Source organism: Hemitrygon akajei, chromosome 15, assembly GCF_048418815.1.
Source record: "Hemitrygon akajei chromosome 15, sHemAka1.3, whole genome shotgun sequence".
NCBI lineage: Eukaryota > Metazoa > Chordata > Chondrichthyes > Myliobatiformes > Dasyatidae > Hemitrygon > Hemitrygon akajei.
The window spans coordinates 67,747,477-67,759,832 of NC_133138.1; the positions used below are offsets into that span (position 1 = coordinate 67,747,477).

At 41.9% G+C, this 12,356-nt stretch overlaps 1 protein-coding gene across 2 annotated transcripts in view; it reads right to left on the minus strand.

Moving 5' to 3' along the window:
• LOC140739432 (gastrotropin-like) overlaps positions 1-12,356 on the minus strand; it is a 178,113-nt gene that overhangs the window by 110,206 nt on the left and 55,551 nt on the right. The gene's annotated exons all lie outside the window — the stretch shown is intronic.

The window sequence follows — 12,356 nt, forward strand, 5'->3', positions numbered from 1 at the left end:
GATCTCTCCTCTAGTGAAGCCAAGGTCACACAGCCACTTATATATACCCTCACTAAAAGGAGGTTATGTGTAACCACCCACTCTTCAAAACCTAATTCACTTCCCTGATTATCTTGTACACTGAGTGTAATTGCTAATATCTACTATTTGAGTGGTGGGTCCTCCCTCCCTGCCAAGGAGGAGATACTTCCAGCTTACCAATGAGACATACCAATGAGCTGCAGACAAATGAATCAACGCAGAAATCAAAGGTAGAGGAATGGATTCTAGTTCCCTATTTTTCTGTCATTCCTCTTGATGTTCCTGGACCATTCCTAAAAGCCTGACCGCTCTCTACAACTATACTGTTTTTCTGCCACTTGGGTGACTTCACACACACAATTTTTTTTTTAGATATCTTTTCACACAGGTGGTCTAAAGGCTTCCAGGGACAGAGGTTCTCAGATCTCTACAATTAATCATCATGGCACAACACAAAGAGATCCTAAAGTGTATGTATTTTGTTTAGTTCACTTTCTGCAACAAACATGTCACTTATCGACATGCACTGCAATCATTACTTACTGGAACATTATAATTGAGTCTATGAAAATTTGTTTAGTTTTCTAATAAATCTGCAAGATTTTTAAATCAGTTTCACAACAGATATCCAACAATGGTGCTAGAGTTTTTAAAGCTTGCCATTGGAGCCAGCTGTCTCCAGCAGGTGCCCTTCATCAATCTCCAGTGGCGAAGGTGAAAGAACAAATTAAACAAAGCCAGGGAAAATGTTACATGTTATTCTCATCTAGCATGATAATGACCAACAACTTGAATCAAGCTATGTTGTGGTTTCTTACATTTATCAAGTAGTATTCATGGAAAATAATACTCCCCCAGAGATACTTTCTTTTAATATGTTTGAATTTAATCACCACGAAAAGCCTTTTATTTTAAGAAAAAGGACTACATGGAAGAAAGTCCAGAATTGGGGTGATAAAGCAAGAAGAGGTTCAATCAGTGGCCTTTCCATGTGATAAACATTGTATTCCTTCGCATTAAATACTGTTTCTGAACAGAATAGTTCTGGTTAATTTTATTAGGCACTAGTCAGAAGCATGGTTGTAGGGAGGAAACCAGAAATCGTGAGATTGTGCAATTTAACAAAAGGGCCTCAAGAAATTTCTTTTCTTTCATTTGCCAATTGCAGATTGCTGCTCTAACCGAAGTGCCAGATACAGAAAACAACTGTAACTGTGGACTGTTGCTGGGAAAAGATGAGGGCAAGTGTGCTGTGAAAAGAGACTGAAAATTGAATGGGAGAGAAAGCTAAATATTGGCAATTCCTGACAGTGAGAAGAGAAAATTCTTGGTTTAAGGCTTTCTTGATTAAAATGCTTTTAAAAGGATTTCTAGCCTGAGTTTAAATGTATAGCTCCACTCTGCTCCTCATGGACGGGTTAATTTCAAGCATCTTTCTTTCAGGTGACCTACTTTGGGATTTATTTTCACTGGCTGCTCTAAATTGTGCACACTCTCACACGGGAATGGGAGATTGGCATGCTGCCGTGCATTACAGGCATGAATGATACAACACTGCCACACAGGATGTTACCTTGAATGCCATGTTGCACAATAGAGATATTATGCAAAGTGAACTACCAAAAATACTGAAGGTTATCTCGATGCCTTACAGCCAGAAAAGAGAATACATGCCTTCAAATCTGGTTCAGGCTAACTGAGGATGCTTGTTCATTTCAAGGCCTATGCAGTACTCCTTATAAATCAGGACCCTTTTCCCAAAGGGAAGGCACAAAGCCAACACGAGCTCTTCTGATTCTGCTGAGGTCCACCAGCTTCCCTCAAATGACATGCAGTGTTTCTTTTATTAATGTAGAATTATGCAGTGTTGCTTTTCCCATTGATTTAGAGAGCTGTGTAGCACAGAAACAGCGATGTAACCCAACTGGTCTGTGCCAGTGATTTTTGCACCCCAGGCCTCCTCCATTTTATTTCGTTTAACATTTTTAGCATTTGTTCTTCCCTGTTCGTGTATCTTTCTTTCCCTTAATTGAAATACCATGTGAAAAATTGTCATCTTCAATCACTTTACCTCTAATTTCACATTAAATACTGTGATTTTGATACTAGGATCAAAATACAGAAATACTGAGCAATTAACAACTTTTGACTCAACTGATCTTTCCTTACACTTACACCTCCACCCCTCTTCAACTAAATTCATTAATATTTCCCTGGGACTCCTGAACTTTCCCTTGTTTCTGAGAGACCATCTTAACTATATGGATTTAGTTTTGGAATCCCTCATGATCAAAGACATTTCTTCTAAGATAAAAACATAAAATGCTGTACATACTCAGCAGGTCAAATAACTTATGCAGGAAGGGAAATAGAGTTATTGTTTCAAGTTCAAGACCCTTTATCAGAATTGGACAATTTGGTTTTCATATTTTATGTATCCTTTATTAAATTCATTCATTAATTTAAATCTATTAGGCTCTCCCCAGCAAAACACACAAAATGCTGGAGGAACTCTAAAGGCCAGGCAGCATCTGTGGAAAAGAGTACAGTTGCCATTTCAAACTGAGACCCTTCATCAGGACTAGGCTGATGTTTTTAGATCGATAGAAAAGAGCCCTTGATTCTGCTTTTGCTGGTGGTTCTGTGTTCCATTTTGTAAAGTGATTTGTACCTGCTCCTGTGCTTTTATATACTATTTCAGTAATAAGGAAGCCAGAACTCTGTAAAAGTGAATTGCTTGGTGCCCCGAAACACAGTGTCACATGATTCAATTTTTAAGCTGTCAGGTTTTATTTGGTTTGATGTCATAAAGTTATACCACACAGAAACAGGCCCCCTGGCTCTCCAAGTACACACTGGCCACCACACTACCTATTTTGTCATTTACTTAAAAGTAATTGGTGGGCTATTTGATGTATATTTCACTTAAAGATAATCTAAATACTTGTGCATTATACTGAATCTTTGGTCGCTAGCTATGATATCGATCAATTCATTTTGCTTGTCATGTTTGCAATAGTGCATTTTTGAAACAGGAGCCACCTGGTCTAATCCTATTTTCCTGTTTATTCACAATACATTAGGCATTCTTCTTCTCCAAGTGCCTCGCTGATTTTCTTTTAAAGTAGTTTTTGCACATAGCTTGTAGCAGATAATTCCACATTGGATCAATAAAGTGGCTCAGTTCTTGTGGGCAATAACTGCTTGGCAGTAAGTACTGGATAGTCACTGATGGGCAGGTTCCATGAATGTGTGAAAATAAAGGGTCTCTCATCGTCATCTCCAGATGGAAACAATCCCTGTTTTCCATTCTGTAATCTCACATCTCATTTAAGAACTTAATCATCTCAAATTTTGAAAAGCGTTAGGATGTCTCTGGGTACTGCTTCATAATTCATAACCATCAGGCTCTTGAACCAGCGTGGATAACTTCACTCTCCTCAACTCTGATTTCACAACCACAGACTCACTTTCAAGGACTCTGCAGCTCATGTTCTTGATATTTATAGCTTATTTATTTATTATTGTTATAACTTCTTTTTGCATTTGCAGTCAGTTTTCTTCTGCATGCTGGTTGAACGCCCTGGTTGGGCGGTATTTCATTGTTTCTGTTATGGTTTTTATTCTATAGATTTATTGAGTATGCCCACAAGAAAATTAATCTCAGGATCGTATATGGTAACATGTATGTACTTTGCAAATAAAATTTACTTTGAATTTTGAAGTTGAAGTTTAATTGTCATTCGACCATGCACATGAATCAGGCCAAACCGAACAATATTTCTCCAGGGCCAAGGTGCAGAACGCAATGCCACCAGTCACACAGCACACAACACATATAGCACATAGAGTCATGATGACCCCATTTAAACAATGGAAATATTTTCCAATCCCAAAGTAGTACAATTATGCATCACAATGTCTGTTTATTACCCTTTATACTGCTAATAAATATACCAATTTCATTTTAAATTAAATGCTGGCAGTAAATTAGCTGCCCTGCTAATTGGGGGAAAAAACCTAATATTGTACTGTTTTACACCTTTGTGACCCCAGTTTTTTTTAATCTTTACAGTCACAAACTGGGTCGCAGCCACAAAACTGGGGTTCTGCTGCAACAAATTCAATGCTTTTATGTTCTTCATGCGATGGATTTTTCAGTAAATCAACTAGGGTTAAAACAACAGCATGTTCCAATGAAATATTACATCAAAAATATTTTTATTTGGTTTTATTTAGAGACACAGTACAGAATAGGTCCTTCCGGCCCTTGGAGCTGTGCTGTCCAGCAATCACGGGACAATTTACAATGCCCGATTAACCTACTAACCTGTACGTCTTCTGACTGTGGGAGGAAACTGGAGGACTCAGAGAAAACACACCCATTCCACGGGGAGGACGTACAGACTCCTTACAGATGACGTCACAATCGAACTCTGACGCTCTGAGCTGTGCTGGCATCATGCTAAACGCAACGTTACCTTGGCACCAAGATAGCACGATTTTCCGTGCTCTTTCCACAGATTAACAGTCCTGCTAATGAGTCCCAAGATTCTCAATTTTACTTTTAACATGAGTGCTTCACATTTATTTTCTGTATCCTAATATACAGCATAATGCCAAGGAAACATAGAACATATGGGTTGTAGAGGTCATACAAAACCAAGACAATTGCCACTGCCGGCAACCTTCCGGATCGTTATACTTGCATGATGCACTCTCACCCCAATAATGATTGCTCTAAAAAGTCAAGGATATGTATTCAGTTCTTTATTAGCAACCAGCAAACTAACAATCTTGAAGCGATGAAACTTAAAGCGTGCCCAAGAGTAAGCTAAGTGTTGAGCATTATTGAGCGGTCAGCAGAAGATACGACATCCGTCGGTCCCCAGCTACTGCAAGCAACAATGAACAGAGCATGGAGACATAACTTATTCCTTTTGTTTTTAACCACACTCCCACTCAGGTGACTAGTTACTATAATAAACATTCAACACAGAATACAATGCAGAGAAGAGGTACGTGGCTCCTACACAGGTAGTACAGCACAATACTGGCCCTTCAGCCCACAATATTGCTCTGACCTATATAAACCTACTCCATGATCAACCTAACCCTGCCATCCTACACAGCCCATTGCCCTCCATTTTTACTTAATCTACATGCCTATCTAAGATTCTCTTAAACATTCATGTTCTGTAAGTTACCTTTCATTAATAACGGCTTAAGTAGTAGCACTCTGCGGATTTTCCCTTCCTCGCCGACACAAAACGAACAAAGAGAGGGAGAGTAATTCCAACACAGCTGTCCTTGAGGCCTGCGCACTAAGCAGCAAGTCACGGACTCTGCTTAAGGTTGAGCAAGGCACAGAATGAAATGCAATTATTGTAGCTTCAGTGTAAATTGGCGTTTGGTGGGTGGCACGCATATTGTGGGTTGAAGGACACTGTTTAGTGGTGTATGACCATCAATCTATAACAAACTGCTCCACAACATGAATAATGCTTTGTGTTTGAGGTCCTGTTGATGTAAGTGTCAATAATTGTTGTCATTATATTGAATCTGATAGCATGATCTGGGGCCAGAAATCCATTTGCACAACTCCATACAACACTGTTCGGCTGAAAATTGTATTAACCTGGAGCACAGCAATTTTGTACACATTTCTGAGTGCCTTGCAAGCCTTTTAGAAAATCTATTTCCTCATTTTTCAGTAGGATTTTCATTCTCCTGAGCATTTCATTCTGAGATAATGTAATTTTGCTTAATTTTATCAGAAGAACAACTAGCAAAATTCATCTGCTTTGGGCTTTTCAGTCTTTCTGGCCTAGTGAAATAAGACTTATTTCACAGAACAAGCTTCTATTAAACCCACTTCCCCTGAACCTGTGCTATTTAGAGAACTAACACTCAGCCTGCATCCTTTGTTCTAACAGTGAACTGTGTCCTCTGCAACCTCAAATATAACTTCAGATAGAGACACAAAATACACCGTGGATACCGGAATCTAGAGAAAAAAATCTGTTCGAGGAACCAGCATTCCCCAGTTCTCTGGGTCTCTGAACTGCCTGCAATCTCCAAATCGGGTACAATAACTACAATTATAGTTGTGGATCCTAAGAGTTGAATGGCAGTTTTAATGGCCAGTGGCATCAGCCTTCTGAAGGTTTATGCTCTTATTCAATATCTGTGACAGAATGAGGACATAATCCCTCATAAGGCTTTATGTCATTGTCCAGGAAACTGTCATTCAACCTTTGTTGTAGTTATTGCTTTTGATGTTCTGATTAAGCAGTGACATTTCAGTTTTGAAAGGAATGACATAAAGAGAATAGGACTGCATTTAGTAAACACAGCTCCATCTAACTGTAACTTGTGTACAGCTGCAGCAGTCTGTCTGTCTCAAGCAAAGTCACCATTTGTTGTTGTTCCTCTCCATGACTTGTGGTGCATTGGGTGATAACCTTGCCATTTCTTAAGCACTTGTCTGTTCATGAGGCCGAGTTGTTAGCTTGGTGCTCAACCCAGCACGGATGGAAAGTGTGCAAGGAGCTGGCTGGATTCGAACCCGGATCCACTTGCCTCGAAGTCTGGCGTGAATGCCAGTACACAATCGACTGGCAATAGTCACTATAATAGTGTCCTTTCACTCTGGTCAGTTTTCATAAGTTTATCATTTCCTTCTAGCTTATCCAGTTCACTCTCAACTTGACTCATTAGAGAATATAGAATTGACCAGCTTGGCCCCTGGCTTGGAACAGAAGTGGTAAGTGATAGCTGGTGCAATGAAAACCCTTCACTGAAATGGTCTCAGCAGTGGTTCAGAGGTTGGGACTTTGTACCAGCTCTTTGACTGTGCTTGTAGATACCGTACATCAGTCTCTTTAGGTGATCAAAATTCTCTAACATTCTTGAGTACCGTGTCTATCAACAGCAATCAAAGTCAATTCCTTCACACTTGATCTCCATTAGGAACATTGCTTTCTTTATGTTCACAAATTGCATCATTTTGGGCTTTCCCAATGTCACCCCAATGAGATATTGTTTACTTTAAAGAACATGCCCAGTCACTTAATATTGGTAATGACTGTTGCTTTAGCTTAGTCATATGTGCCCATGCTCTCAATAAGCTCCCCCGGAGCGCGCCTGCTGTCCCAATGCTAAACCATAGTGATGCAGGTAAACCCTGTGCATGCAATCATTTGATGATAGGTGAACACTGTGGTTGTTGCTATCATGATTAACTGTGAAGTGGACTCTCACCTGTTAACTGAAACCGTTAAACTACTTAGAAAGCAAATACAAAATATCAGCTTTGGTGTTCCCAGCTCTCTTATAACTTGCCAGGCTAGATCCATCAATGTCCATCAGCATCCTTGTTGCTAACTTGTAAAGTATTGAGGCACATCAAATATATATACACAATCATAAATCCTTTCTCTTCGCAACACGGTATGTTAACTGTTCACATACCGTATCTGAGTTTCAAAATCTAATGGTGCAAACCCAACATATCTGTGTTTGTAAAGCAAGCACAGCATGTGATCTATCAAATCAGATCTATATTACCACCAAGGAGTCTCCACTGCTTCGCCAATGCTCAATATTTTGGCAGCAATCACCTTTTGATTCTGTAACACACTGCTACAATAATAGAGTATTTGTGTTACACCAAACTAAAGAGTGACGATGTAAGGTAATGTAATTGGTCGTGCATCCAAATCTGAACACGTATCCCATCTCCACACACTTTTCGAGCGCTTAAGCCAACACAGGTTGATTATTAGCCCTGCTAAATAGCAGTTTAGGTTGTCAATGCCCATCTCTTTCTCGGCCGTCGCATCTCCGCTGAAGGTGCAAAACCCCTACCATCAAAAGTAATGGCTATTATGGATTTCCCACTGCCCTGCACTACTAAAAAACTACAGGAGCTTTTAGGCATGGTGAAGTTCTATCACCATTTCATTCTGTGAGCTGTTGAACTTGTGCTCCCCCAGTACAGTGTGCTTAAACCAATATCCTTAATCATGTGCTTGACTGGTTAGTTGACATGACCAGGGCATTTGATGATACCAAACGAGCTCTTTCCAATGTGACCCTACTGGTGCACCTGGTCCCCAGCACTCCCATAGCTATTACATCTGACGCCTCAGACTATGCTGTGGGTGCTGTGCATGAACAATTGGTTGGCGGCATGTGGCAGTCGCACACTGTATTTGACCATGAGTTCCTTGGTCTCTATCTGGCAGTCCACCATTTTCGTTTTCTTCTGAAGGATTGCCATTTCACAGCGTTGATTGACCACAAACCCTTTGTGCATGTGTTTGGCCAAAATATCAGTTCCTTAGTATGCCAGCAGGCCTACATATCAGAGTTCACAACTAATATACAATATATCAAGGGGACAAATAATGCCATGGCTGATTGCCTCTCATGGCCAGCTGTTGAGACTGCACACATAGGGGTTAACTATGCTGGCATGGCAGCCGATCAAGCTACTGACCCAGAGGTCCAGGCTTACTTTTCAGCAGTCACAGGCCTGAGGTTGGCTGACATTAAGATCAGGGAAGCTGGGATTTCTCTCCTGTCCAATGTCTCAACTGGTCGCCCTCACCCCATAGTGTTCATAAACTGGAGGCAGACGCTTTTTAACTCCATACATGGCTTAGAAAGGATGTGTGCGACTGGAGCGCAGCCTATGTGGAGTGCCAGCATGTTCAGGTGCCATTGGCATCTTTTGAGGTCCCTGAGCAATGTCAATGCTGACCTTATTGGTTCTTTCCCCCCTCCTGCAGTTTCACACACATGGTGGACCCTACCACCAGGTGGCCAGAGTTCGTCCCTGCAGTATCGAGGGCTGCCGCAGGTGTGGCTCGAGTGTTGGTCTGCAGTTGGGTTGCTCGGCTTGGCACCCCCATCCGATATTCCCTCCGATCGCCGGCCCCAATTCATATCAAAGCTCTGGGCTGCGATGGCTGCAGTACCGCAGTCCAATGGTCCAGGCAAGCAGTTTCGCCACTCCTTAAATGCTGCTCTGAGGGTTTCCCTGACTGATGAGTGTTGGTATGATTGTCCTACTGAGGCTTAGAACAGCTCCAAAAGTGGACCTGCGGTCGTCCATGGCTGATACGGGCAGCCATTATGAGTGCCAGCTGATTTCATTCCTGACGCCTTGACCACCTGGTCAGCCTCTCAACAGAGGTCCACCCTCCTCAGTAAATTCAATGCCTTTTCACCTACTCCTCCCTCCCATCATGGCGTACAGCACTCTTGGGTTCCTGTTGACCTCCATTCCGCCTCGTTTATTTTCGTCCGCTATAATGCACACCCATATCCCCCTAACCCCCCACCCCCCACGATGGCCTGTTCGCACTTTGGATTGGAGAGGAAAGGCTTTTATCTTTTATCAAGAGGGGTAAACCTGAATGTGTTTTGGTAGATCGCCTGAAACGAGTCCAGCACGATTTGGCGGATCCTGCTGTCACAGCAGGACCGTGAGCGTGTCAGCACACTTCAGGATGAGCCAGAGGCACCTGCTGTTACCTCACCCACAGAACATAGGACCCGAGCCTGGCGGCTCGACTGAGCTCCGTACAGAGTCACAATGCCGGCTTTAGTGAATCCTAGGTCACCTGCGCAGAGTAACGTAATGGGTGGAAACATGGACGTAATTCACAAACGCTGACATTGAGCTGGGGTACAGTTTAAGAGGCTGGTCTGACGTGATGATGTGAAGTTCTGTGACTGCGCTTTGTGTTCAGTTTTTAGAGTACAATAAACGGGCTGTTATGGTTTTTCTTAAACATGAAACGCCTCACGTTGCTTTATTTGCAAAACCTACAACAATAGCCTCTGGTTTGAGGTATAGATAATGACTCTGGTGTGCAACCAGCAAACATCGGGGGTGCCCATATTCGATAGATGTCACACTGCAACGTGGAGCATGCAAACGCATGCCAAAGCAACACTCGTACTGCCTGCGCCTGCAGTAGTCAAAAGAGTACTCACCAACTGTGATTTACGGTATTCCACTCCATACCGTAACTCCTTCCAACGTTCAGCAAACAGCTCGTGCAGTCTCCAAGATGCAGGTGTGAAGCACGAGGGCGGCACTGCAGTGCGGTTGGCGCTATCACTTTACAGCGCCAGGAATCACCGATCAGGGTTTGATTCCCGCCACTGTCTTTCAGTAATTTCTAAGTTCTCCCCATGACCTCGTGGGCTTCCTCCCACACTCCAAAGGAGCACGGTTAGGGTTAATCTGTGCGAGCGTGGTGATACTTGCAGGCTGCCCACAGCACAATTCTTGCTGATTTGATTTGATGCAAAAAAAAACCGTGCATTTCACTATACGTTCCAATGCTAATTTTTACTGCAGTTGTAATGAACATTTGTTTTAAGACTGTGCAGCATTTCAGACACATGGCTAGAATTGCTGCACTCGGGAATCACCGACACAATTTCCAGCATTTGTTATCACCATTTCCTATATTTGATTCACACATTGTGATTTCTGAAATACATAGGCTAATATATTATGTATAGATGCCGGCTATTTATATAATAAAATAGGTTATCTTTATAAAGCCTCAACTTAATCACCATGCTATGAAATTCACACCACATTTGACTCAGCTATCTTTGTGCGCTCTAAGTCTTGGTATTTTTCCTTTTGTCTATCATCTTCTCACTTAACTAACATTTGGCAATAATAATTGCATTTTTTCTGCATTGGTCGTCTCAATTTCCTGATAAATTTGTACAGTGAAGGAGATTGGTAGTGAGAGCTTGTTCTTACAAACTCTTCCTTTATTTGTTTGTGGAAGTTACTTGCCCAATAATTCAGATATTCAGGAGAGAGCCTTTCTCAGCCCATTAGCACATGATCTCATGCACCACTAGAATTTGTTTCAAGTCGTTTCAAGTATTTTCATAAAACAAAGAAGTGTACTATTTATAAATTAAATAATCTGTCTTGCCTGTTAGCATTCAGCCAGTGTTACCATGGAGACAAATGCTCTCTGCTTAATACTCTATGTTCTAGGTATTTCTTTATTTGTTAAGGTCAAGACTTAATAATCTTAATTGGTTAAGAGTATCACTATAATTTATAAAGTTTATGGGGCAACACCATGGTCCTGCAATTACTGTTGCTACTTCATAGCTCCAGGGATCCAGGTCAAATTCTGACCTCAGGTGTTGCCTGCATGTTGTTTACTGTGACTACTGCTTCATCTCACATCCAAAGGCGATGCTGGCAGGTTGAATGGCTACCGTAAATTACTTCTTAGCACAGGTAAGTGACAAAAGAACCATAGGAGAGTCAGTGGTCGTATGACGGAGAATTATTTGCAGATTGGAGCTGGAACGAACTGAATGAGATGAACAGCCTCTTTCTGTGCTACATCAAGTAAATGTCACCTTCCTCTGGTGGAAATTCTTGCACGCTTCAAGTATTTTTGTTCAAAATATATTTCGATTTATTTCTCATTCATTGTTTTGCACTGGCTTTCATAATCCAAGCCTTTTTTTCTTATGCCGTTTCTAATTCTCTGTGACTTTTTGACAGACCAGGAGCAGAATCAAGCCATTCAGCCCATTGAGTCTGCTGCACTATTCCATCATGGCTGATTTATTATTCCTCTTCTGCTGTCTTCCCATAACCTTTGACGTCCTTATTAATCAAGAAACTGCCAAACCCCACTTTAAGCATACACAATGACTTGGCCTCCGCAGCCGTCTGTGACAATGAATTTCACAGATTCACCACCCTCTGGCTAAAGAAATTCCTCCTTAATTCTGTTCTAAAGAAATGCCCTTGTATTCTGAGGTTGTGCTCTCTAGTCTAGACTGCCGGTTTAATATGGCATGACTGAGCAAGAAACACAATGAAATACTTTATTACTAACATCTTTTCTGTAAAAAATATGGTATACAATCACTGCAAACAATGAAGAGGCAAGTGAAGGCGAGGCTGACTTCAGGGTTGAGGTGTGCAGGTGTGTGTGAGGTTGAGGCATGTTTGAGGTGGTGTTGGGGCATGCGAAGTGGAGAAAAGTCAGAGCAAAGGAGTTTCAGGCCCCATCCAGCTAAACTGAGAGGAAGGCTTGATCAAGCTAAGCACTGGGCCGATTTGAAAAGGTTGGGTATGGGCCGAAACACAGCAGCGGGGTCCAGGCCCAGAGCATATTGATGCGACGGGGCCGGAGTCTTTGAGCAAGCACACTGGGCCGGATGGATTGGAAAGGCAGGGTGTTGGGACAGGAGGCGAGGGTCGGGCCAGTTCTCCTCACTCCTTTGTGACGTTTATTCTGATCTTCGCTCCACTGAGGCTA